This window comes from Hoplias malabaricus, chromosome 4, assembly GCF_029633855.1.
Source record: "Hoplias malabaricus isolate fHopMal1 chromosome 4, fHopMal1.hap1, whole genome shotgun sequence".
In the NCBI taxonomy this organism is placed as follows: Eukaryota; Metazoa; Chordata; class Actinopteri; order Characiformes; family Erythrinidae; genus Hoplias; species Hoplias malabaricus.
The window spans coordinates 18421932-18449572 of record NC_089803.1 but is presented as its reverse complement, the minus strand read 5'-3'; the positions used below and the strand labels follow the sequence as shown (position 1 = coordinate 18449572).

At 45.1% G+C, this 27641-nt stretch overlaps 1 protein-coding gene and 1 long non-coding RNA gene across 2 annotated transcripts in view; one reads left to right on the top strand and one right to left on the bottom strand.

The window, feature by feature from the left end:
* Window positions 1-27641, bottom strand: part of LOC136695420 (BTB/POZ domain-containing protein KCTD16-like) — a 51296-nt gene that overhangs the window by 13163 nt on the left and 10492 nt on the right. The gene's annotated exons all lie outside the window — the stretch shown is intronic.
* LOC136695421 (uncharacterized) lies at window positions 24396-27251 on the top strand. Its single transcript, XR_010802287.1, has 5 exons — window positions 24396-24489; window positions 25181-25352; window positions 25448-26758; window positions 26841-26980; window positions 27078-27251. It is a non-coding gene; the product is annotated as an uncharacterized lncRNA (long non-coding RNA).

The following is a 27641-nucleotide window of genomic DNA, read 5'->3' as shown; positions in this document are numbered from 1 at the left end:
GTAAACGCGGCGCCTCCTGTGACGACGGCACAGATTCCTCTGCCTCCGTGGACGTCGTCGCACGTTCTTCAGTCTTCGTGGACGACGGCGCAGACTCCTCTGCCTCCGTGGACGTCGTCGCACGTTCCCCTGTCTTCGTGAACGCGGCGCCTCCTGCCGCTCCAGTCTCCGAGAGCGCGTCGCCAACGGCCGCGCCTGTCTCCGAGAGCGCGTCGCCAACGGCCGCGCCTGTCTCCGAGAGCGCGCCGCCAACGGCCGCGCCTGTCTCCGAGAGCGCGTCGCCAACGGCCGCGCCTGTCTCCGAGAGCGCGTCGCCAACGGCCGCGCCTGTCTCCGAGAGCGCTTCGCCAACGGCCGCGCCTGTCTCCGAGAGCGCTTCGCCAACGGCCGCGCCTGTCTCCGAGAGCGCTTCGCCAACGGCCGCGCCTGTCTCCAGGGACGTCGTCGCTAGGCCCCCAGTTCCCAAGCACCGCTCTGCGCTCACTCCTGACATCCAGGAGAAGCTTGCAGGCCTCATGGCAAGCCTGGAGCTCTCCTTGAAGGCGGCGCGCGCCTCTCCTGTCGTCATGAGAGCGACGCCCGCCTCTCAAGTCTCCGTGGACGACGGCACAGATTCCTCTGCCTCCGTGGACGTCGTCGCACGTTCTTCAGTCTTCGTGGACGACGGCGCAGACTCCTCTGCCTCCGTGGACGTCGTCTCACGTTCCCCAGTCTTCGTGGACGACGGCGCAGATTCCTCTGCCTCCGTGGACGTCGTCGCACGTTCCCCAGTCTTCGTGGACGACGTCGCAGACTCCTCTGCCTCCGTGGACGTCGTCGCACGTTCCCCAGTCTTCGTGGACGACGTCGCACGTTCCCCAGTCTTCGTGGACGACGTCGCAGGTTCCCCTGCCTCCGTGGACGACGTCGCAGGTTCCCCTGCCTCCGTGGACGACGTCGCAGGTTCCCCTGCCTCCGTGGACGACGTCGCAGGTTCCCCTGCCTCCGTGGACGACGTCGCAGGTTCCCCTGCCTCCGTGGACGACGTCGCAGGTTCCCCTGCCTCCGTGGACGACGTCGCAGGTTCCCCTGCCTCCGTGGACGACGTCGCAGGTTCCCCTGCCTCTGTAGATGACGTCGCAGGTTCCCCTGCCTCTGTAGATGACGTCGCAGGTTCCCCTGCCTCCGTGGACGTCGCTGCAGGGCCTCCTGTCTTCGTGATGGTGGCACCCGCCGCTTCTGTCTTCGTGAAGGCGGCTCCCTCAGCCGCTCCTGTCCCCGTGACTATGGCGGCACCCGCCGCTCCTGTCCCCGTGACTGTGGCTACGGCCGCTCCTGTCCCCGTGACTGTGGCTACGGCCGCTCCTGTCCCCGTGACTGTGGCTACTGCCGCTCCTGCCCCCGTGACTGTGGCTACTGCCGCTCCTGCCCCCGTGACTGTGGCTAAGGCCGTTTCTGCCCCCGTGACTGTGGCTAAGGCCGTTTCTGCCCCCGTGACTGTGGCTAAGGCCGTTTCTGCCCCCGTGACTGTGGCTAAGGCCGTTTCTGCCCTCGTGACTGTGGCTAAGGCCGTTTCTGCCCCCGTGACTGTGGCCTCGGCCGTTCCGGCCCCCGTGACTGTGGCCCCGGCCGCTCCTGGTCAAGTCCGTAGGTCGGCCCGAAGGACTTCGGGGCCAATCCCTAGAGTTGTGCCCAGGCTGGCTTCTCAGTCTGCCCCACAAACTTTTGCCAGTCCTGGGCATCCACCTGTTACTTTGGTTCCCTTGTCTGTCCCAGTCCTGGTTCCCGTCTCTGTCCTTGTCCCTGTACCCGTGTCTGCCTTTGTGTCTGTCCCGGTCCCTGTCACTGTGTTTGTGTCTGTCCCCCTGAATGTCTTGGTCCCTGTTCCCCTACCTAGTCCAGTCCAGTTTCCTGTGAGTCCTGTCCAGTCCCCTGTCAGCCCTGTCCAGTCTATGTTTCAACCCCCTGTCCAGTCTCAAGTCTCGTCTCCTCTCCAGTCACCCTCGGTCCTATCTCCATTCCAGTCCCCTGTCCTGTCTCCTGCCCATGTCCAGTCTTCTGTCCCCAAACATGTCCAGTCCCCTGTTAGTCCTGTCCAGGCCCCATTTCAACCCTATGTCCCGTCTCCTGTCCAGTCCTTGTTTCAAACCTCTGTCTCGTCTCATGTCCAGTCCACTGTCCCCAAACATGTCAAGTCACCATATCCATCCCGCGTTCAGTCACCTGTCCCGTCTCCTGTCCAGTCCCTGTTCCCGTCCAGTGTCAAAAACCCCGTCCAGTCGCCTGTCCATTCTCATGTGTTCAATCCCGTCCTGTCCAGTCTACTCCAGTCTCTTGTTTTTCGGTCTCCTGTCATGTCCCCAGCTCCTGTATCTGTTCCCATCCTGTCCTGAGTCTTGTCTCCCATGGTTCCTTGTCTTGTCTTAGTCTGTTTTGTTTTCCGTGCCCTCTCCTGTGCCAGCTCCTGGGGGATTTAGGTGTACGCGCCCCGGGAGTTGCGCGTTCAGGGGGGGGCATCTGTCACGCCCTCGTCTTGTCTCCTCTGTTTTTCCGGCCATGTGCTGAGAGAGCACATGGCTATGTTTTGTTTATATCCTTGTCTCCGCCCTCGTCCCGCCTCCTCGTCCGTGTCATGTCAGCCCGTCCTCGTTATCTGTCCAGGTGTGTCTCGTTTGTGTCTGTATTTAAGCCCTCTTGTGTCACGTCCTGTTTGTCGTACATTTCACCTTTGTTCAGTCGCGTTGGTTCACCGTTCACATTTCACTTCATTTCGTATTGTTGTTTAGCTCTGTTCCAGTCAAGTCAAGTTGTGTCGTGTCGTCTCGTTCTGTGTCCCAGTCGCGTTGTTGCCTTCCTTCCTTCTTCGTGTCAAGTCGTTTTGTTTATATCCCTACTCTTGTTGTTTTCTAATTTCGTGTTTGCCCTGAAAGTCCGTTTGTGTAAGTTTCCTCTGTCAGCGTTTCGCTTTGTTTTCCGTCTGTCCCCGTTTACCCTGCTTATGTCTCAGTCTAGTTTAGCCTGTTTTCCTTTTTGTTTAAAGTCTGTTTTGGTTATTTTCTGTTAAATAAACTCATTGTGTGTTAGCAAGTGCGTCCGCCTCCGTCAGTCTGCCCGTGAACCGTGACAAAACCCATGCCGGCACAGGGAGAACACACCAAATTCCTGACACCAGAGGCGGGGATTGAAACCACTCCTAGAGATATGTGACAGGGACTTTATCTGTTGTGCCAACATGATGCCAAATGTTGTGTTGCTGTATAGTTATACCACATACCTCTGCAAACTTTTAATAATGTGTTGTACTGTACAGAACTGTGCTGTACTGTACTGTTGAGGTGATGAATTCATGATATAGCCCACTAACCTTTAACAATATGCCACAGTTAAAAACAAGCTCATTATTTAAGTATGGCACTGAAATTTTGATCAATGTGCAAATAAATTAAATTTAACAAGAGTATATCTGTTTACTTTTTTTCATATTAAATGTAATCCCATAAATATAACAGCAATATTATAATATAAAACAGCATATTTTCAGGAGGCACCTGCAATGAGATTGCTCTCTTTTCCTGTACCCAAAGCTGCTTACCACTGCCTTTTTGGAGATTTTCTGAACGCGTAATCCTTTTCCAGGTATTCGGTTCCTCTCCAGTCGTGAAGACAATAAGAGCTCCCTGGCCTTGGCTCTGTCTAAAACAGCGTTAGGAGTGATCAAATATCCACTGCTCCCTCCAGATGACTGAACTGAGGCTTCCCTTTCTGACAAGTCTACCAATCACAGCCCTCGCAGCCCTGCAGGCCTTTCTGAAGCAAACTGAGCTTCTCAGGTCCAGACCACACACACACACAAAGACAATCTCTCGACTGCAGCCAGAACATTCTGCCTGCAATGGCCATTCATATCAGTCAGACACAAATAGAGTTCCACCTTTACACTTTTACAGAGGTTCCTATATGATTCTATCTGGTCAGAGTTTTTTACAGAAGAAAAATGAGACATTAGAGTAAAAGAAGATTAAATTAATACAAAGAAGTGTATGTGCAGTTGCTCCAGAGCTTGCTGTTTCATGCCATGCCTTTCTACGGAACCCACCTACAGTGGCGTCGCCCTAAAGGCGATGTAGGCGATATTGGAGGACTACAGTTTTCATAGCAAAACATACTCACTCCTCTGATGTGTGTTCATTCAGAAGCTCCCCATCTTTTAAGGTGTTTAATGTTTGAGTGGTTGAAGTTGATATTCTCTGTCCATATTTTGTTTTGAATTACCACAGAAACTCATTTGTTGCTCAAGCTGTTTAGTTTTATAGCACTTTCAGTCTGTGTTTATTCTTTGCAGTCAGTTGTCTCTGGAATTTGCAGTAAGTTCCATCTAAAGTACCTTTAGTAGCAAATAAAAGTCAATATTATGTACAAATGGGGCTGAAATAGAGCAACATCCTCAACTCTTTTCACCCTTTTCACCTACTGATGCCTGACGCTGTTTGACCTGAGACACTTATGGCGCTTTTCCACTGAATAGAACCTACACGACTCTACTCGACTCTGCACGGCTCTTTTGATTTTTACCAAATCTGGTCCTGGTCCCTGGAACCGAGTAGGTTTTCAGTCCCAGCTCGCTCGGGGTTCCAACCGTGCGAAGTAGGTACTAATTGGTGATGTATAAACCCTGCAGAGCACTGATTGGCCACAGCCATGTCAATCACCACGGAATGCAGAGCTCATTCAAATCCAGCACAAACTCGCTGCTTGTAAAATCTCTTAAATTACAACAGATTTCACATTTATTTTTAATGGACTCTCAACGGCAGCTCGTAACTTTACGTCAAGGTGTTTTGGAGAGGTTTATATGCTTCTTGGGTCGGTGGCCGATGAAAATTTCCAGTGAAAGTCGAGTGTGCAAAAAGTAAACACTAAACGGAGCTGTGTTCAGCCTAAAAAGCAAAAACAACATGTGAATACATGATGAGTAAATAGTGCTTTCCCACTGCTGTTGTTGTGGTTTTTAAAAAGCCAGCGATTCCTGTTAGAGAGCCAACAAAAGCAACATTAGTACAAACACCGGAGCTTTTTTCAGTACTCAAACAGACCGGACGAGCTAGCAAATGGTAAAGAAACATTGTCTGGATTGTAGTGAGAATGGCTGTCCACAAACAGTCCTAGCCAATGTGGGCCTCTATTAGCTGATATAACAGAGTAGGGCAGTTAGTGTTCTTCTCCAAGCATGTTGAGCTGTCCATTGACATTGCTTCAGAAGCCATTTAAAAAGGGCCAGTGGCTGGCTTCATATGTCATGTTATTCCACCGTAGAAGAATGTGTGCCTGAGGGTGAGATAACTCTGATGTGGAAGAGGAAGTGTCTACATACTGGGGTGAAATCCATAAAGGCAGTGTAATGATGGAGAAACTGCACACCACACATGATCAGCCATTTCCTGATGTTTTATCATGCTGTGATGGCAAGCATGTCAGCACAGATTGCTCTGAACGTTATCTAGTCCTACACCACCACACCAGGAGTCTGACTGTGTGTCTGCTACAGGAACTGGAAGCAGAGTGATGAGAAGCCAGAGTAATATGCTCGGTTCACTAAAGCCTGGCTGCTAAGAGGGACTTTGATGCTGCTGCCTGATGAGTTCTGGCTCTGTGTGCACCATGTTTTGCTCTGCCAACACACCGCAGAGCACAAGATCAAACACACACACACAACCGCTGTACATAACCCCACATGCAGGCTTGCTAACAAATCCCTTTGCCTGTTAGACGTCATGTGATTTTTGTTAATGTTTGGTCTCTGAAGTTTGCTGCTTTAGGTTTATTCTGGAGCTATTACGCTACAGCCATGGCTAATGTGGCTAGCTAATAATGTAAGGCAGCAATCTCCTTGCTTAAATCTTAACTTCGAGTTAAAAAACTGGCCTCAGATCATGACAACCTCAGATTGCTAATGATGTTTTTCTCACTGCATGACTTTTCATTATCACATGAACAAAATGGCTGCCACAACCATAGACTCTGGTGGACTACATCAAAAGGTGTCATAAAGTGTCTGAAACCTGATTAGCAAGTATTTGATACGTGATAGTAAACGTCTTTCATTATCATCATCATCTTTTCTGTTTATCCATTTCAGGGTCGCGGTGTTAAAAGTATTTGAGTTGCTGTTTTTCAAAATGAGGTCTAAGGTAAAAACCTTAGTAAATATCAGTAACAGAGCCTGTTTGCCTTAGCTTTCTGTCAGCTTTCTGTTAGCTTTAATTCAATCAAATCCTTTACATAATGTTCATATTTAATTCATATACACACAGCAACAGGAAATCATTCATTTGAAAGCTTCTACTAGTCTGACCCTTCTTGTGTGGGTTCATTTTAAATTTACTAACATCAAACTAAACATTAACTAAATTGAGAAATAAGTGTTTTGATGATGCTAAATGCTAGTCATAACCTGCTCTTAATTGGTAGCTACATTATGTTTACAGTGCCAGTAAAAGTTAAGGATGCAGAAAATAAGTAAATGTGTCTCAACCAATCAGTAATATTTGTGACAATGAGAAATTCTAAGGGCAGAAATACATATTAGTTGATTTCAAAAAACTGAAATGATAAATGTATATAAAATTTTGGCTTGCATTAGCGACACAAAGCTCTCATTGTAATATAGTGTATGTGTCTGATTTGCACTGCTTTGGGGTTCTTTACCTTCTTTGTTAAGGCACAAATGAGGCCAATCTGTCCTTGGAGAGGGAGGCATCATTGTATACTGTTAGCTCGTCCTTCTTACCGACACAGAAACCCAATATCCAAGCACACAGCGCGGTCAGCTTAGGCCGAGGCCGGCCTTAACCCCCGTGGGCCTCCATCATCTGCACTGCTGTAATCACACTGCATAATGTGCATATATTTTGGTGAGTGATAGCTCCTCTTCTGTCAATAGCAATGCTAATCAGGAGTGGTTATATGACAAAAGCGCTGACCAGTGGCGTGAACAGAATGAGGCAGGGTGACAGAGGGGTCTGTCTGGGCTGATCTTAATAATTCATAATAAGTTTTAATAAGCGTGCATTGTCTTGACGCAAGGGCGAGAGGCACTGGCCAGGCACTTTTCGCTGTTATTATGCGAGCAAAGTGACAATAACATCGTCTGAATGATGATGACAAGTTCTAGCATCTCTTCGCAGTCCAGCTGAGGAGCAGACCAGTGGGAAGACAGACAGATTGGAGTGTCCGGATTGTCCTCCTGTGGTCGCGGCCCCTCACCAAACAGCTGATGGAGCGTAATGGGACATCCTGACTAAAGAGACGTCCTGAAGAGTTCCTGTCATCACCAAAATGAACTCTGAAAAGAGATATGAGCACGAGGCTGTGCTATCGACTGATGAGGGAAAGGCTGAGTGAAGAGAGGGGAAACACATGGTTATATAACTTGTCAAAAGCATGCCGCATTGAGGCATGTTCCAATGCTGGAAAAGTGGTGTGTAGAATTTACTCGATTGAAATATGTGCATCATTTCAACATGGTTCAGGATTACTGTTGTTATGAGAAAGACTTTAAACTCTTGCTCATCCAACATCAAAAGAAGAGGGACATTTTTCTGTGAGGATGTGATTGCAACCCTCACAATGTACACAGTCCCCCTGCTTCACAGTCCAGTTCTAATGCCTTTATAGCCATCTAGCTGATGCTGTTCATTTCTTTAATTTCCTTTTAAAGCAGCCATTAAAGGCCACATTCATGATGAAAAGAAAAAAACTGTTTTAAAAATCTAAGGATATTTCCTCACCATTTGCTGCTCTTCAGTGTGTTTGTGTGCTCGAGACCTATCTAATTTATTTACCATGCTCCAGTGTCTGTAATTGTGTAAACACCAGAGTTTCTCTGCCCTGTATGCTAGGCGTTCTCCCTGCTCCTGGCAGAAAAGCAGCATTTTGGACAACAAAGATCATCAAATTTGAAAATCATGAACTGAGATGAGGATATTTCTCTCTTCCTCCTCCATAGTAGGTTAATATTGACTTATTTTTGCTGTAGATGGAACTGACTCAAATTTCGAGAGAGAACTACCTGCATGAAAGTAAACATAGACACAAAGTGCTACAAAACCATACTTATACTGGTAATACAATAGCTTCTGTGGTAATACAAAGAGTGAACAAAGTTAAACTTCATTTCATTTTCCGCCTCAAACATACCATTCCACCTTAAAAGACACAGAGCTTCTGAACGTAAAAAACCCACAGAACAGTGTTTCCCTTCTTTAGATACAATCAGTAATATCAGTGTTTTCAGTGTTTAATCAACACTATTAGTGTTAACTTAACACTGAGAATGCAACATTATTATATGAATTTTCTGCATGTTTCCCCATTATTCACCACTTATGTCCTTCCTTTTGTGAGTGCCTTATCTGCCATCCCATCTTGATCGCCTCATACATGCCTCTTGGAAAATTAATAACTTACTACTGAACATAGAATACATAATATCTCCCTTTGTCTTCAACCGAACACAGTTCTGGGCTCATAATGAAACGTCTGTGATAAGCTTTGTTCAAAATACCACAAGGGTCAATCAGCGCAGCAGCATTCTCCCCTTGACTAAACAACCCTGTTTAGAATGACCGCTTTCTGTGGCTGTTTCTTTAAATGAGAATGTGCCACAGCTCAGTTCATCACGAGTGACCAGGAGCAAGGAGCAGAAGCTCTGGATTATTGTCATTTTCGCTCTGTTCTCTTTCTTCTCTGTTCTTGTTTGCTCCAATTTTAATCAGTACTCTATTTTTCCTTGCTCCATGAGTCTTTGTTCTTTTTAACCGTGTCTTTGCCCTCTCACATAAACCTGGGTTCTGCGCTGCGACTGGAGGGGCTGAGACGACGGGGAAGGTTTTATTTCACAGTCTGTGAGATAGTAGCCCCCCCATCCCCAAATGTCCTTTTTTACAAAATATATCCCCTTTAGTGACTGTTCTAATATTAATTTCAAATTAAATAAATGAAGGCTTGGGTCTCGCTTTTCCAGTGTCATATATTGTCAGGTTTGTTTTTCTGTAATTACACTTGGCTCTGACATTTAATAAAAAACTTTTACATTCAGCTCTGGGACCTCTGCACACAGCCTGATTAAAATTAATGAAGCATTAACTGATAGGACTGGGCAAGCTGGATGTCCCTTAGAGCCCCCAGATGTTTTGGAAATGGCTGTGGGTTCTGAGATGTCATCAGATATATATTAAATCAGCATAGTTCCTGTGTTATTACACTCCTGGACAAACCAACAGAAAGTAAACTGTGTTAAAGTGCCACACTATTAGTTTTAATCATATTTCATTAAACTCAGCAAATGTCCTACACAATGCATGTCATTTTCATGAAGTAGGACCAATAAAAATGCTCGATTCATTAATCTATATTAGAAGTACAGACGGTTATGACCTTCTCCTGTAAAGCTGCAACTCTGGAGACACTTCTTCTTTGTTATTTTACTCACGTGGAAGTTAAGTAAAATTCAAAGCCTCACTGTTTCCAAACACACCTCCTCAGCTATCTTTTTATTTTTTTTGACAAGCTGTCTTGCGTCCAGCGCTCAGAACAATGTCACATCAGCAGCTGGACGGTGCGTTAATTAGACAGTCTGATGTGGACGCTCTCTGTGAAGTACGGCTAGCATGCAAAATCCGCGTACGTCAGGCGGAGGGTTTGTTTGCCGGCATAAGACGCATTAATTGGACTCTGGAGACGGCAGGTGGAGGTATGAAAATACAGAAACAAACAATGGCTGCATGAGGGGTTTTCTCTAGGTTGGAGATCTCTCCCAGCTGCAGTGAGGATGCTATATAGGCTAAAGGTCAGATCCAGAACCAAGCATTGCTCAGGGCTGGAAGTGTGACCTTTCCGCTGACTGTTGCTCCACGGCTTTGGTTTGCGTGTTTGTCTGGCGGGTTCTTGTGATCCTCCCTGTGATTCGACCACACGCTGCAGTGAGGTGATTCCCTGGACCCCCATAAGCCTCAGCATCACCAGGCTTCGAAATCTGTTCATGAGGCTGAATCCCAAATGCCAGCGCAGCAGGGACACGCTCACGCAGCATTTATCAGAGCGGCAGCACATTCACACGTTTCTGAGGTGCGGATACTATTAACACTCACAGCGAGGCGGCTCTGGGCTTCGTCAGCCTCTCTGCTGTAGTGTTATCCCTGGGCTGCGTGCTGTTTAAAGCCGGCTCTTGTAGCCTGGAAGTCCACACGTTATATATTTTCTCCCAAAATCTTGAGAGAATTCAACATATCAAGGCATAAGTGGGTATGAAGACTGAGGGGTTTTTTATCCGCTGTTGCTGTGGTCTCATACATTCATTCCTTCATTCATTCCTTTTCCAGTTCAGGGATTAGGTGTGTCACTGGACTGGAGTCACTGGGAGTCACAGGAACACACCATGGACGGAATGCCAGTCCATCATACACACAGTTTTAGGACTGTGGGAGGAAACCAGAGCACCTGGAGGAAACCCAAACAGACACAGGGAGAACACACCCCAATCCTCACTGACAGAGACTCAAGGTGGGAACAAAGAACCTCAGGATGGACACACACACACACACACACACCATTGTTCAGCAGCAGGAGAAAGCAGTTGTGAGAGAGTAGGAGGTGAGAGGGTGGAGGTGGGATGCGAAGTCTTTGTCACAGGACACAGAAGACGGAGGAGGCTTGTAGTGTGTAAGAGCAGAAGGCGTTTGGGTTTGACATAACTCCTTTTATCGTCTAGTCACATGACAGAAGTGACTAAGAAGTGCAGCAGTCTTAGGACAGAAGCAGGGGTCCTAGTTTAAGTGCGGAGCCTCTACATCATTGTAATTGTTAGATATAGTGTGTGTTCAGTACAAATGATGATGGAGATGTTACTCAGCTGATCTTTACAGTGAGGGGTGTATGGCATAGTGGATAACACCTCTATCCTCCACTCAGCAGACGGGGGGTTCGAGTCCCTGCTGAAAATCTGGATTTTGCAAGTCGTGAAGCACGCACACGCAGGTTTACTTCGCTCCATCTGTCTCAGGAAAGCTCAGGCCACGAGAGCAGGCGGCATCGCCCTCATCTCAGCCCCCCATTACCATGATAGGATTGATTTCCTCCGTCCAGCCGCCCCCGCCGCCGCACAGACTCCATTACGGCCGCAAATCACCGCATTCACAGGCAAAATGAAAACTGCAAGTCCACACATTAAAGTTCTGAGAGGAAGCAGCCGGTGTAATCTCTCTCTCTCTCTTCCACATCTTTCCATCCTGCCTTCATCCCTCTTCCTCTCTCTCTCTCTCACTCTACCATTCTCTTATCTTTCTCTGTTCACCCTTCTCTTTCACTTTTTTTTTCACCAGGCTCCCCGTCGTTCTGTTCTGCCTCCTTCTCTATCCCCAGTTCTCTAATTTCCTCTCTCTGATTTCACCCATCTCTCCCTCCCCACTCTGTCGTTCAATTCTGCCTCCATCTCTCACCTTCCTTTCTCTCTCTCTCTCATCTCTTTTCCTGTTGTTCTTTTCTGCCTCCATCTGTCTCACCCTCCTTCTCTCTCACATCATACATCTTTCTTTTTCTTCCCCTCATCTCACATTTTCTCTCTCTCTCTCTCTGTGTCTCTCTCACCCATCTCTTCCCACTCTGTCTTTTTATTCCACCTCCATCTCTCACCTCTCTCTTTTTCTGCCCCTTTGCTTTCTCTCTCTCTCTCTCTCTCGCTCATTCTCTTTCCCTCTCCTCAATTTCTCTCACCCACTGCTTCACTCACTCTCCTTCTCTCTCTCCCCCTTCTCCCCTTCTCTGTCTCTCAGTTGCACGTTCCTTGCTAAAAGTGTAAATGGACCCAGGGCCCTGGTTCTAATGCAGTGCTCTGTAACCTCGTCCCTCTGTGCTCTGCTGTGGAAACAGACAGTGAGAGCGCTGTGACATTTTCACCACATCCAGTGGATCAATGTGAGACTGCAGTCTCTCGGCCGGACGCTCTAATGTCCTTCCGCACGTTCTGGTAGGTTTTCAGTGACTTTTTTAATTGAAACCGCTTATTTTTCATCATTAATTCCACTCACTGGCCACAGAAACACTTAGACCTCTTTGACATCCACACACTGGCTGCTTTTATGCTTTTATTAGAAATATTTATCTTCCATGTCCTGACCATTTTAGAGGCACTTGTCAAGGAATTCCACTCACTGGCCACTTTATTAGAACAACATCTTTCACATCCACTTTCTGGTCACTTTATGGCCTACTTTTCAGGTCCACAATACACACCGTAATGGTCAAAGATCATCATTTGTCAGCTTCTGACCACAGGGTCACTGTAGTCCAGTTATTATGTTCAGGGTGGACATTTCTCAACCCAGCAGTGACACTGATATTGTTGTGTGTATGGTTGGGTTGAGAGTGGTCTACTACCATTCATTCATTGTCTGTAAGCGCTTATCCAATTCAGGGTCACGGTGGGGCCAGAGCCTACCCAGAATCACTGGGCGCAAGGTGGGAATACACCCTGGAGGGGGCTTCACAGGGCGACACACACTCACACCTAAGGACACTTTTGAGTCACCAATCCACCTACCAACGTGTGTTTTTGGAGCATGGGAGGAAACTGGAGCACCCGGAGGAAACCCACGCAGACACAGGGAGAACACACCACACTCCTCACAGACAGTCACCCGGAGGAAACCCACACAGACACAGGGAGAACACACCACACTCCTCACAGACAGTCACCCGGAGGACACCCGCGCAGACACAGGGAGAACACACCAAACTCAGTGGAGCTGTGTGACTGCGACACTACCTGCTGCGCCACGGTGCCGCCTGGTCTACTATACCAATATATATATATATATGCCCTGTGAAGGACTGGCGTCCCCTCCAGGGTGTGTTCCTGCCTTGCGCCCAATGATTCCAGGTAGGCTCTGGACCCACCGCGACCCTGAATTGGATAAGCGCTTACAGATAATGAATGAATGAATGAATATATATATTGGTATAGTAGTATATAGTATATATCTCCTTGGGAAGCTCTTTAATGGTCAACCTAGAAGGTAGGTGTTTCTAATAAACTGGCCAGAAGGATTACATGCTCTGTGTGTAAATGCTGGAAGGAAAGCCTCTCATGTGACTATGTGTGGAACTGAATGAAAATCAATGTGGTTTTAAATATCATGAACGGTCCCCTGAATCTGCCGCTTTGCAAAGTTCAATGCGGCCATTTAATCCATGTGTCCGCTTTATGACCCAAACTCTGTCATTGATTATCATTTGAGATCCTTCTGTGCATGAAAGCGAAGGTAATATTCAGAAGGATCTGATAGCATTTTAATTAGAGAGCGCTGGAGCAGGTCCGCGAGGTAATTAGCTAAAGGGCTATGGTCCTTAATGAGTAAAGAAATCAGGTTAAGCTCATTTATCACCGTGGGGAGCTGCACCAACTGATAGAATCTAAATAGCAGAAATCCCTCCTGGGCGACGTGGTCTTTAAACAACAAGTCATTTCTGACCTAAATTTACTTCAGCCTGTGAAGAGACGCTGGAACAGGAGCAGGGTTTGGATTGTTTAATCACACAAAGCTGACTGGGACATCCATCCATGGACAGCTCTGTGGTTGGAAACTGAGCATTAATCTGGGGATTGACTAACCCCAAACTGTGCACATTTATAGAAGGGCTCAGTAGGTGTTTCTAATAAAGTGGCCAGAAAGGGTGTGTGTGTGTGCTCTGTTTGTAAATAGAAGGGAAGTCTTTCCCATGTGGAAGATGTAGTCCTTGACAAACTGTAGAGATACTTAATGAGCTGAATACTATTCATTGAGAGTAGATGTTAATTTACAGACATATTTACATCTGGAAAAACTGGAAAGAGGCTATAATCCATCTGCCAACTGGAACTACTTGAGTCCTCCAGTTCATGGACCCTGGTCAGATACACGCACAGGGACTGCCCAGCATTTGATTTGATCTGGGCAGTACACAGAGAGCCCACAGTGCATACATCGTTCTTATCAACCCTATTTAGTAGAAAAAAGAAATCACTTGCTCAGTGCATTAGCAAATTAATGTTTGCATCTGGAGACACTCCCAAACCCCACTCTGTGAATCAAGACCACACAGTTAATGGTGGGCGCTGCCTAAGTCTCCAGGGTGTGTTCCCGCCTTGCGCCCAATGATTCCAGGTAGGCTCTGGACCCACCGCGACCCTGAACTGGATAAGGGTTACAGATAATGAATGAATGAATGAATGAAAAATGGAGATACATGTTCTTCTTTGGACAGTGATGATTTGTGAATGTTGTCACTGTTCAAAAATGTATCTCTGTCTTTTTCGTATTTTGTTTGTTATTAAACATGTCAACTGCTTTGTACAGAATTCCTGCAGAATAAAATCTCTACATGAACGTGTATTTCTGCTTTAAGAAGGTCTTTGCTCACTCCTGTACAATCACCTCTTTAGAGATATGTATCTACAGGGCAGTGACCATTTATGGGCTGTGCATTCTTTTCTTCACATTATGAAAGCCTGATTCGTGATTAGGGGAGATGTATTCATAAACTCCACTGCTCTTATGCAATGTATTACTCTCCTCATAAAAATAACAGTGTGATTAAATCTTCGAGCTCAAATCGCCTCTGTTAATTAATTCTGCAGCAAGACCGCCACTCAGCAGTCGGTCAAACGCGAATAAATAAAAGACGAAATGTCAAGAATGACCTGCAGCAAGTCCCCAGAATTACAGAGAGAGAGAGAGAGAGAGAGAGAGAGAGAGAGAGAGAGAGAGAGAAGGGGGGTGGAGGCAAGAAAAAGTGGGGGAAGGAAAGACAAAAGGGGGTGTGAGGACAAACAGTGATGGAGGGAGGGTGTGAAAGAGAACTGAAGGAGGGAGAGAGAGAGAGGAAACGAGAGACAAAGGGGATGTGTGGAGAAAGAGGGATGAGTGAGAAAGAGTAAGAGTAAGTGAAGGTTAGAGAGACAGAGACAGAGAGAGACAGAGGGAGAGAGAGAGAAGGTGAGAGAAGAAGAGAGAGAAAAGTGGGTGTGAAGTGAGAGGGACAGATGGAGGGTGAGAACTAGAGTGAGTAAGCCGGAAGATAAAAGACAGAGACACAGAAACTGTAGAAAAAAGAAGTGAAGAGACAGATAAAAGCAGAGAGAAGGAGAGAAGTGAAAAGGAAAAGACTGTGTCAGAGAGATGGGGAGAAAAGGAGATTGATGTAGAGACGTTTTAGAGAAAGGAGCAAATGGAGAAAGAGAGAGAGCAGTAACAATAGAGAAAAACAATGGAGATAGAGCAAAGTATAGAGAGAGAGTAAGGAAAGACAGTGTAGATGGGGATGGAAAAAGAAGTAGAGCATGGGGCATATAGAAAGTGTGGGAGTGAGGAGAATGGGGTTGTGGACAGAGAGAAAGAGAAAGAAACATAGAGTGATGGAGGGAGGGAGGGAGAGAAGGACAGAGGGTGAAAGGGAAAAGAAAAAACGCTGATGAGTGATGTAAAGAAAAACATCCTCCCTCATAAAACTGGGTCCTCATGTCACCACCAATGATGCATTGTCAATCAGAGCAGCGCTACTCTGATAAACATCAGTGCCATTTGGACGAGGGATGAGAGAGAGAGAGAGAGAGAGAGAGAGAGAGAGAGAGAGAGAGGGGGGAGACAGAGAGAGAGAGAGAGAGAGAGAGAGGGAGAGAGAGGGAGACAGAGAGAGAGAGAGAGAGAGAGGGGGGGGGAGACAGAGAGAGAGAGAGAGAGAGAGAGAGAGAGAGAGAGAGAGAGAGGGGGGGGGAGACAGAGAGAGAGAGAGAGGGAGAGAGAGAGAGAGAGAGGGAGACAGAGAGAGAGAGAGAGAGAGAGAGAGAGAGGGAGACAGAGAGAGAGAGAGAGAGAGAGAGAGAGAGAGAGAGAGACAGAGAGAGAGAGGGAGAGAGAGGGAGACAGAGAGAGAGAGAGGGAGACAGAGAGAGAGAGAGGGAGACAGAGAGAGAGAGAGAGAGAGAGAGAGCGAGACAGAGAGAGAGAGAGAGAGAGAGAGAGAGAGAGAGAGAGAGAGAGAGAGAGAGAGAACTTCAGAGGAGGCAGTGAGGACGGTTCAAAGGCATCTGTTTAACTTCAGCAGCTTGATGCCAGCAAACTCTACTGAGAGAAAACAAACAAGGACAAACAAGAGTCCACTTCCTCATGCTGCGGAAAAAACAGCATCAGAAATGACTCTTGTATCAAGGCTAAGGCTGGGCAGTTATTCAAAACTAGATACAATCGACATTCAGAACAAATAATTGATATTTCTTTTCATTCTGTTCATGATTTTTTGTTAACTCTGTTAATATGTCCCCACTGTGTGCTCATGTACTGTCCCTTTAACACCACACTATCGCACATGTGGTCAAATGCTCCTGCCACATGGTAGCAACATGGATGAGAACCTAAACACCGAGGCCAACTGAGCAACACGAGTAGCTTGTACCAAAGAACAAAGCTGCATCTGTCATTTAGACGTATTTTGACTTTAGTGAAGATGACACAAGTCAAATGTAAACACTTTTTAATTTAACACTTTAACCACAATCTCCACACCAGATGTAAACAGTGCATGGCTCAAAACGCTCATAGATAAGAGCATTTCCCTGCTTTAATACATGAGCATGTTTATAGTACAAGCCGCTGTCAGCCAGGTATGAGAGCGAAAAACAAAATAATCATTCAATAATTGTAATCAAAGTAAAATGTTCAACTAATCACGATATTGATTTGTGGTCAAATCGCCCAGCAATAATCAAGAACATCAAGGGTTCATGATCCCGCTCACCTCACACTGGCTGGGTTGGCTGAACCCCATCTCACTGTGCAGCTCTAGCCAACGCAGATGTCTCTTGACCAATATAATAGAACGGGAAAATCATTGTATCCCCAAGAGTGTTTTGCTGTCCAGTGATGTAATGAGTAATTCAAAAACATATCTCCAAGGAAACGTGCTGAGGATGGATAATTATTGATAATAATAATAATTTATAAACACCTTTCAGGACACTCAAGAACACATTAATATTCAAAAAGTCTTTTTGAAAAACAAGATAAAACTTACAGAAAATAAAAATGACAGGCCATAACCCAATAAAATAACACAAAGACAATAAGACAATAAGCGAAATACAGTGTTAAAACTACTAAATCTAAAAAGATATGTTTTATATGCCTCCTAAAATATATAGCAATGGGCACATGTGGAGATAAGAATCTGGAACCTGGGCGCAAGGCAGGAATACACCCTGCAGGGGGTGCCAGTCCTTCACAGGGCGACACACACTCACACTTTGAGACCAATTCACCTACCAACGTGTGTTTTTGGACTGTGGGAGGAAACTGGAGCACCCGGAGGAAACCCACGCAGACACAGGGAGAACACACCAAACTCCTCACAGACAGTCACCCGGAGGAAACCCACGCAGACACAGGGAGAACACACCAAACTCCTCACAGACAGTCACCCAGAGGAAACCCACGCAGACGCAGGGAGAACACACCACACTCCTCACAGACAGTCAGCCGGAGGAAAACCACGCAGACACAGGGAGAACATACTACACTCCTCACAGACAGTCACCCGGAGGAAACCCACGAAGACACAGGGAGAACACACCACACTCCTCACAGACAGTGACCCAGAGCGGGACTCGAACCCACAACCTCCAGGTCCCTGGAGCTGTGTGACTGCAACACTACCTGCTGCGCCACCGTGCCACCCCCAGAGTGATCAAGATTAAAGCAAATACAGTTACAGAAAATGAATGAATTGAATTGAATAGCAGTGCCAGACTCTGGGTCAGACTGGGGGTGTTGTTGTTTGGGGGCTCACTGTCATGAAGAAGGATGTCTTCTGGCGTGTGGTGCTTCTGTATCTTGCTACACAGCAAGTCCAAATACTGCCTGTTCTCTTGGGCTGTGTCTCAATATCCATCTCTGTATATAAATACAGTATATAAATATATATTCATTTTTATACAAATACAATGGGGTACTACTACAAGCTCTGGCACGGTTCTGTAGAGCGTCATGCTTCAGTTCCTGTTAACCCTCAGGTCTCTGTCTTTTGACTGATCTATATGGATCAATAGAGTAGAGGCAGTGGTTGTAGAACCATGAACTCTTAAAGAACCATTTGAATGTCTGGTTCATTGCTTGGTAAAATGGCTCTTCTCTGTGACTGAAAGAAACCCTGTTGTAAATGATTCCGTAAAGGATCTAAGAGTATTGTTTAACCCAGGAACCATTTTCAGTGCAAGTATTGCAGCATATTGTGGCAGCATGTGAGACACGGGGATGTTGAAAATGATATTACAGCAGCGCTGTGTTAAATCATCCATGACTTAAAAAAAAGTAGCCAAGGCACTAAAGCTGGGATTCTGGGTGTTGTTTATTCTATGAGTGTTTTTTGAGCGTTGGCCTGCTGTGTGGATGTGTCTGGTGTAAAGTAAGCCATGGTGACACAGCCTTATTGCTTTGTCACTAAGAAGAGAATAGTAACCTTTATCATTTATTATATCACCCTCAGAGAAAGTCATTCATTCATTCATTGTCTGTAAGCCCTTATCCAGTTCAGGGTCGCGGTGGGTCCGGAGCCTACCCAGAATCACTGGGAGCAAGGCGGGAACACAGCCTGAAGGGGGCGCCAGTCCTTTACAGGGCGACACACACACACACACACACACATTCACTCACACGGACACTTGAGTAGCCAATTCGCCTACCGGTGAGAGACAACCGGAGCACCTAGAGGAAACCACTCCTGGGCCCTGGAACTGTGTAACAGTGACACCACCGTGCTGCCCCCTTAGGAGATGAACACACACACACACAACCAGAGCAGGTGACTTCCAACCCCCTTGGCGCCTGGGGAGCGGTTTGTGGTTAGGTGCCAGCGCTCCTCCAGCCTCAAGCTCACTTCTCTAACCTTAAGGCCATGGCTTTAGACATTGATGACTCCATAATAAACCATAAACTATCTGCATTCCAGTACTGGGTGGCAACAGCAGCACAGATGCAGGCGGGTAATTGTTGGAAAATCTCCTCTTGATGGCCTGGCCTAGTCTTTTTTGAGAGTGCCAGGGGGAAAGGCAGTTATTTTATGCAGGAGGTGAAAGACATATGTTTTTCTAACACCGTTCCTGGCCTTTCAGGTCTTCACTCGTCCAGGTCTAAAGCCCCTTTTACTGCGGTAATTACACTGATGACACATTGCAAATCATTAAGCGGCCATATGTCCCCTCGCCCGAATGTGAGCGCTCGGCCTTTTCTGCCAGCCACCTTTTCTTTAGGATTACCACAGGGAGCCGGTCAGAATTACCAACAAAGCGCTTTTTAATTGGCCATATGCTGCGCCGTCTCTCTCCTAAAACAGTGACAAGCCAGATTAGCCACTAATGAAGGCAGGTGAAAGCATGTGTCCGTGATCCCGCGAGACAAATGCCACTAATGCTCCATTTTGGAGGGACAAAAGCGTCAGCTAAACCATATAAATCAGCAACAAGGCCCAGAGAAGACAGGCAGCAAAATGAATAACTGAAATATTCATCTCACACACTCCTCATCTCTCCGAAAACTGTAATCAGAGGGGATTTCTCTGCATATGCATCCCCACACTGAGCTTTATCTGATGTTCTCCTACATTTATCTGGGGCTGCAGCACCCAGACTTTCTACATCCACCCAGTCTGCCTCAGCTTGGCTTTTAGTAGCCGGTCAAGCTTCATCTCATGGGAAGGAAAACTAAAGATCAGACCTCCTTAATATCATTCTCCTAGACAACAATGAGATTAGGTGGAAAGACAAAGGAGACTTTAGTAGATTTAGGTCTGCCGTTACTTCTCCTGAGATATTTCTCCTGAGAAAAAAAGAGCCCAGGAATCTCATGTGTCTCCTCATGTGTTTTGCTGGAGATCTAGTAAAGTCCCACACCATGCTGAGATTTGCTGAGATAGTAACACTAGGTTTATCTGCAGTTGAACTGAAGACAGGTGTGGAATTTTATCTTATTTCATGACATTAGATTTCCTGGAGATAAAATAAAATCCGTGCGGGCGGCACGGTGGCTTGGTGGTTAGCACGTTCGCCTCCCAGCGCTAGGATCTTGGGTTCAAGTCCCATCTGGGTGGAGTTTCCATGTTCTCCCTGTGTCTGCGTGGGTTTCCTCCGGGGGCTCCGGTTTCCTCCCACAGTCCAAAAACATGGAGGGTAGGTGAATTGGCTTCTCTAATAACTGTCCTGGTGTGTGAATGAATGTCTGTATGTGTGAGCCCAGATATGGATTGGCGCTCTGTCCTGGGTTAAACCCTAGTGCCCGATGCAGTCCTCCAGGTGGACGGTCGTTTCTGGTTGAGAGTACGCTGTGCGCGTTTGGCTGCCGCTTCTCGCCAGTGTGTGTGAAGTGTAACGATGATAATAATAAAAAATAGAACATTTAGTGGTGGTCTATTCTAAGTGTTTATGCAGGACGGGTGGTGATAGAGTGCCTGGGATGTCATTAAATTGTACTGTTTCCACAGTAAACCATATTAATGCAATGTCAAAGGGCCACTATTCATTGAGCACTCCCTGAGTTTGAGATCGTCAGCTCAGGCTGTGAAACATTCTGTGCTCATTCAGAAATTACAACAATATTGGGTGGTAAAAGGTCCTCAGCCAATCAGAATGCATTACAGGTTTTAAACCAAAAAAAAAACTTCTGCTCCTCTCCACATTTTCACTGGTTGAGAAGAGAATGGTTGACACCCACATCTCGAGCCTACTTCAGTATCATCAGGGAATACTGAAAGACACAAAACTCTGTGGTGCTCCATGATCAGTGCTCTCACATTTTAAGCTAAAACAATGCCATAAAAACATGAACAGAAACAACAATGGTGTCTTCAGGTTCTCTCATCAATTTAATTCCTGATATGTCAGTAATGTCATTTCAATACTTTCAGTATTATATATAAAAATATATAATTAAAGGGGACAAATTATACCTCTTTTTAAACAAGTTAGTATAGGTCTGTGGGCTAGACAAAACATGTTCATGAAGTCACAAAATCACATATAGAGATCTCATCAGCTCTGTTCTTACCAGTTTCAGTCCCTTTCAGAATGAGACGTTTAAGGGCTCTGTCACTTTTATGCAAATAAGCTATTGCTGGTCACACCCCACTCGTCCCATGTTGGTCCCATGGGTGGTGCCATGGTGGTTCTATGCAAATTTCCTTATTGTGACATCACAATAAGGCACCAAACGATTCAAAGAAGCATATGATTCCTGACACCAAAATCTTTTAACTGACTCAAAGGAAATGGATGGATGTTTTTGTTCATGCTTTGAATGTTTATAAGAGCAGTAGAGACCCAAGTGGAAATACAAAAGCATACAAAAAGTTAGTTTTGCATAATATGTCCCCTTTAAATATTTTTAAAATGTGAATGTTTAGTTCAGTGTTTAGGCTTTTATTAGGTGTACAAACACAATTAAATTGTTTGCCTAACATAACTGTTGTGTAGTATTAAAAATGACAATTGCCATGTTATTAAAATGAATATATAAAAATGTAACGTTAATATTTGACATTCACAATCGCTAACATTGAAATCACCAGTTTAAGTCGTGTAAAGCACAATTTACAGCTACTTCTGGATACAATATTAACCCCAACATTGGCATGAACTGAACAGTGGCCCTATATCGGTCTGCAGCCTGGTGATCAAGAACCTCTGAAACAGACAAAATGGCTGCCGCAAGTCAGCTACATATGTCATTTTCACAAGCTATTGACTACAGTGCGGTTTCTTCTTAGTTGAGCTGTGTTCTGAGTTTGGGGCAAGGCACGTCCTGTCAGGAATATCAGTAGAACCAGTGATATTATCAAACAAGAATATCAATATCCCTGCTCCACCCTGGACACCTGGTGTATCTGTTATAAAACGTGTGAATCTCCGTGTGCTGTCTCTTACGCAGTCTCTGTAGTGACAGAACGCTAGGCAACACTTTTCTGCTTTAACTTCTCATTCTCCTGACTCTTCATCCTTTTGTCAGAGAAAACAAATTCCCAACACAAAACAGTAACTATGAGTAACTGCATTTTTGTCAGCGCCTAAAGCATCTCAAGTCTTCATTGTGTCTGATATTGTTTCTCCTAAGGAACTTTACAAGGAGTCATGCAAAGTCTCCTGAGCTGTCGGTTAATTACATGAGCAATGAACTGGTTCCCACTGGGAGATCACTGCCCTCATAAATAGAGTCCCAAAAGGGTGCCTGCTGGGTCGTGTTGTTGTAGGTAACAAGACTTAATTAAAACCAATTAGTTCATGCAAGGTAGATAATGTGGAGTTTTCTTAACTTTTAAAGAGATTTGACACACGTCTCAACACTTTCAGCACGGAATAGAGTAAAATTCAGGTCAGCCTGAAATCTGGTCAGCCTTCTGTACCGCTTTTTGAATGCTCTCAGCGTAGGTCAACCTAGGTCAAGCTTAAGTTGAGCTTCAGCAGAAGAGAAAAGTGTGAGCGTGGCTGCTATCTTCTGCACTGAAATTGCTTGTTGGAATCTCACACATTCCAATCATTCCAGGTCACTGGGTGATAGAGGAGACTCATAGTAGGCTGGAGAATGGAGTTTTGCCATAAGCCACATGTTTATGCCATGGTTATGTCAGTATTATAAAGTAGGGTTTGAGTAAAGTGTCCTTAGACAATAAGGAGGTGAACAGTATTTTTTGTTAGATAATTGTGTGTGTGTGTGTGTGTGTGTGTGTGTGTTTAACCTCTGTTCTGTAGACTGTAGATGCACTCAATGCAAGGTTTTCACAGTGAAGAACATTCATTCATTCATTCATTCATTCATTATCTGTAAGTGCTTATCCAGTTCAGGGTCGTGGTGGGTCCAGAGCCTACCTGGAATCATTGGGCGCAAGGCAGGAACACACCCTGGAGGGGGCGCCAGTCCTTCACAGGGCAACACAGACACACACATTCACTCACACAATCACACCTACGACACTTTGAGTCACCAATCCACCTACCAACGTGTGTTTTTGGACTGTGAGAGGAAACCGGAGGAAACCCACGCGGACACAGGGAGAACACACCAACTCCTCACAGACAGTCTTAATGAAATGTCTGTGACCTGCTTTGGTCAAAATACCATAAGGATGAAACACCACAGCACCAGTCTCCCCCATTCAGAATGACCGGTTTCAGTGCTTGTTCCTTCAGATGAGAACGAGCCACGGCTTAGTTCAGCGCGAGAGCCCAGGGGTGAGGAGCGAGGAGCAGGAGCTCTGTTTCCTCTTTGTTCCTTTTCTTCTCTTTTCTCATTTTCTCCATATTTAATCAGTAATCTTTTTCCTCACATCTTGTGTTTGTTTTGTTCTATTTAACCACGTCTTTACACCCTCACACACACCTGGGTTCAGCCCTGTGATTGGAGAGACAAGCACGAGTGCAAAATCACCGCTCAAAATTGTTCTGGAGGCAGTGCTGCCTTTGAGGCAGAATGGACGCAAATGGTTACCAGCCAACGGATGGGGATGAAGGCGACTGAACAAAGATTTAAGTGTTTTTGCTTGAAAGGAGAATAATGTAACTCTGTACCTCTGAGGAAACTGCAGAATGCTCTGCTTCCTCTGAGGCAGTACTTTCCTACACTGTGTAATGACTGTTGCCTCTGAAGAAGCTGCAGAATGACATCCAACAATGTTCTGCACCATCAGAGGCAGCCATTATGTGTTATTCCACTTTGTCATAGTACCTGCCTGAGTGGAAGCAGAGCATTATTGTATTACATTCTGTAGCTCCTTCAGAGGCAGTAGTCAACTCAAATTTGCAGGAAAGTACTTCTTCAGAATCTGCCTCAGAGGCAGCAGAGGATTATATTATTCTGCAGCTTCCTCAGAGGCAGCAAATTACATTATCCTCCATTCAAGTAAAACAGAATACTGAGACTGCAGCACTTTTGACAAATTATGAAACAGGACTAAGTGCACGGTAAATAAAAAAGAAAGTTATATTGCACTTTTATTCTTCCAGACACATTTCTGACCGTCAGAGCAAGCAAATATAATCGCCAAGGTGAGCTTTACTGGTTTATGGCGAGGTATTTCAAAGTCTCCGCCCAATGTGTTTTAACCAATCACATTCATGCCCACCTTTTAGCTTGTAACCAATTACGTTCCTTCTTCCTTGATGGCAGGGCTTCCTCCAGAACCAGTGACTTTGCACACGTACGTCTCATTGCACTTGACATCAGAACAACTCGGAGAAGGGTCTGGGCGCAGATCTCACTCCTGAGGCTACCTCTCCTGTGGTACCTATCTGAGGCGCCAGAGAAGAGGTGGCGCCGTTTCCATTATCGCCATCTAGTGTCATGGGGTGGTTTTGCCAGTAGACCCAGAATTGAAACGCCGTTTGTGTGGGAGCGTGTTTGTATGTGTCAAAATTTTAGACGGACAGATTTGGAGTTTTTGACGGTACGTTACGAGATGTCTTTGTTTAATTAACGAAGATATTGGGTCGCTGGGATAACTTTTTGTTTTTCCGAATTAATGAACTCACGTTAGCTCTGCATCTACCTTGCTAATTTAGCTAGGTACGACAATCATTAGACGCTGTTTGTCACGTCAGGCTATATATATATATATATATATATATATATATATAGCCTGACGTATTAATATATTAATAAAGCATTTTTGGTTTGGCATGAAGTAGATTAGCCAGTTGGCTAAATGTGTTTGGTTCTTAGTTACGCAATGTGTTTTAACACAATATTTTTTTGCCATTATGTAGCATTTTGTACAATCTTTATATATATATATATATATATATATATATATATCATTATTTATTTATACATTCATCTATCTGTCGTTGTGTCTGTATGTCTATGTCTGTTGTTATATGTGCATATACTGTCCTGGTCCAAGGCAAATGCATACACAGATCAACCAAAAACAATGTATACAACAGAGCAATAGATGGACTTGAGTCTGTAATTTTATAACTACAAAATGCTCCTGTGGACAGTGGAGCTGAGAGAATAGACAGTGAGTGTAGAAACAAGGAGTTGGTCACAATATGATGGTTGATCAGTGTATAACTGTCTACAAAACTTTCATTGATGCAATTATTAATGTATGTTTTTTTTTCATTTTTACATAGATGCACTCTTCAGTCTGGCTTTGTGGTTCAGACCCATCTTTAAACAGATGCACAACATGCTGCAAAATGTTTCATTGTCCTTTGTGCCCTGTGAAGTTGTTTAAGCCTACCAACTTGGCAAGAGTTAAGAAACACATTGAAATTCACTGGAAAAATGCAATACAGTTTAAAGGTAATGTAACCCTGCTATTTTTATTTTTTTGGCAGCACAAAGTTCATGTTGATTCATGTGTTTTATTTTTTTTTTATTTTTCACATTTTTCACAGAATATCGAATTCACAGATGTCATCAGAATTGCAGATCAGAAGGACACTATCACTGCCCTCTGTGCTCAAAAACCATTTTGAGGAGAGATAATATGGAAACCCATCTTCAGGCTTGTCAAGTTACTTCATCTGTGGCGCACACACCTTCACCTGCAGAAGTACCTTTCATATCTGCTATATTCACTTCAAATTCCTTAAAGGAAGCACCACCTCATTTAAAGTCAACCACACCCCAAGCACATACTTTAACAGTTGGTGCTTCTGAGATTTTATCATCTACTCCTGCACTTTCCTCTACATCATCCACTTCTCTGTCACTTCCTTCTCCGAAAAAGGCTCAAACGACATCACCCCAAAGAGTAAAGTGTCCTCACTGCACTACAATTGTACATGAGAAGAATTTGCCTGGTCACATTTCCAGAAAACATTCAGAAGAAAAACCAGATATAACCAGCACATCACATTTGAAAAGCGTTTGTGTGGATGCGACCAATGGTGTGTGTGCTGTTCAAAGAAGCAGGCATGGTTTTTCTATACCTGTTCATGTACAGAGAAAGACATGGGGCAAAAAACACTTTACTGGATGTGAATTAGAAGAATGTTTTCAGTACCAGCTTCTAGCACTACGGAGTGGATGTGCCTTCAGCCACTGTGAACATATTCGTTCACTTGACTATTGTTCTCACACCATAAGTGAAGAGTTCCTTCAAGAGGGTGTTCTAGATGAAATGGTGCATCATAAGCTATTTGGTGTATCAAAGAAGATTCTGTGCATAAAAAGACAGAAAGCAGCCATGTCAGCCCATGTACCTCTGTCTGTAGAAGTAACACTCAGTGGTTCATCCCAAGCAATATGTCTATCTATTTATGAGCCAGTGAAGAAGCACTTCAGTCGTCTTGGCAGAATTATGGTGACCTACAAGACAAAGAAGAACTCATGGCATTGTCCTTGTGCTAAGGCAAGAATGTCTTGTGTGCACAAAAGTATAGCAAAATGGCACTTATTCCAAACTCAGAAACACTTATTTGAGACAGATTCACATGCTGCTGTGACACACCAGCCCACTACCCAGCCGATCTACCCTGTAACAGACCACTTGGAACGTGTAGTACAGTATATTTGTACTCAGAAAAAAATTCCCTCCAGACTCCCAGAAGACGTGACAGCTCCCAGAGCACCATTTAATTACCCAACAAAACTTCTTCCAACAGAGACCAATTGCACTTTCTGTTCGAGTCATCCTGCTTTGGATAATCCAGTGATGATAACAAACAAAGCCCGGATTGTGGGTATAGGTGGCATTATTGACAGTAAGTTTAAGCCTTTGATTAATACCTCAGGTAATTTTAAATTTTTATTCAGTAACACTTATTATTATTATTTCTTCCTTAGATGTGTCAACTTACTTCAAACAATGCACTCTGTGTCAGATGGTGTACCGTTATCAAGAGTGGAAAGCAGGACTCCATAATTTTGATGATCATGTTGTGCTTACCTTGGAACTCTGCATTTTTCTGAGGCAGAACCTTCAGGTAAAATAACACATTGAATGGTACACTTAAGTGGTTGAGTATTAAATGTTGTCATACGTTTTTTTGTTTTTTTTTAAAACAAAAATGTCATCTACAGAACCATACTGCAGTCTCAAGAACCATAAATTCACTGGAGGGACTTCGGGGTGTTAAATTTCCATCAAGAGACACCATTCTACATGCATATTGCCATTTTGAGGCGCTCACAAGTCATGATTATACATACTCCTGTATTAATTGTGGCTACTACCCTGCTGTTGTTATTATGGATCTACACAAAAAAGGAGTCTTCAGCATGGCGGGTAAGTTCTTCCTTTTAGAGCATCTCAGCCCATACTTAATCCCAGAGAGCAAGTTGTTAGCCCACCTCATCCCAGAGACCTAGTTGCTAAATGACCTCATCCCAGAGACCTAGTGGCTAGCCCACCTCATCCCAGAGACCTAGTTGCTAAATGACCTCATCCCAGAGACCAAGTTGTTAGCCCACCTCATCCCAGAGACCTAGTTGCTAAATGACCTCATCCCAGAGACCTAGTGGCTAGTCCACCTCATCCCAGAGACCTAGTTGCTAAATTACCTCATCCCAGAGACCTAGTTGCTAAATGACCTCATCCCAGAGACCTAGTGGCTAGTCCACCTCATCCCAGAGACCTAGTTGCTA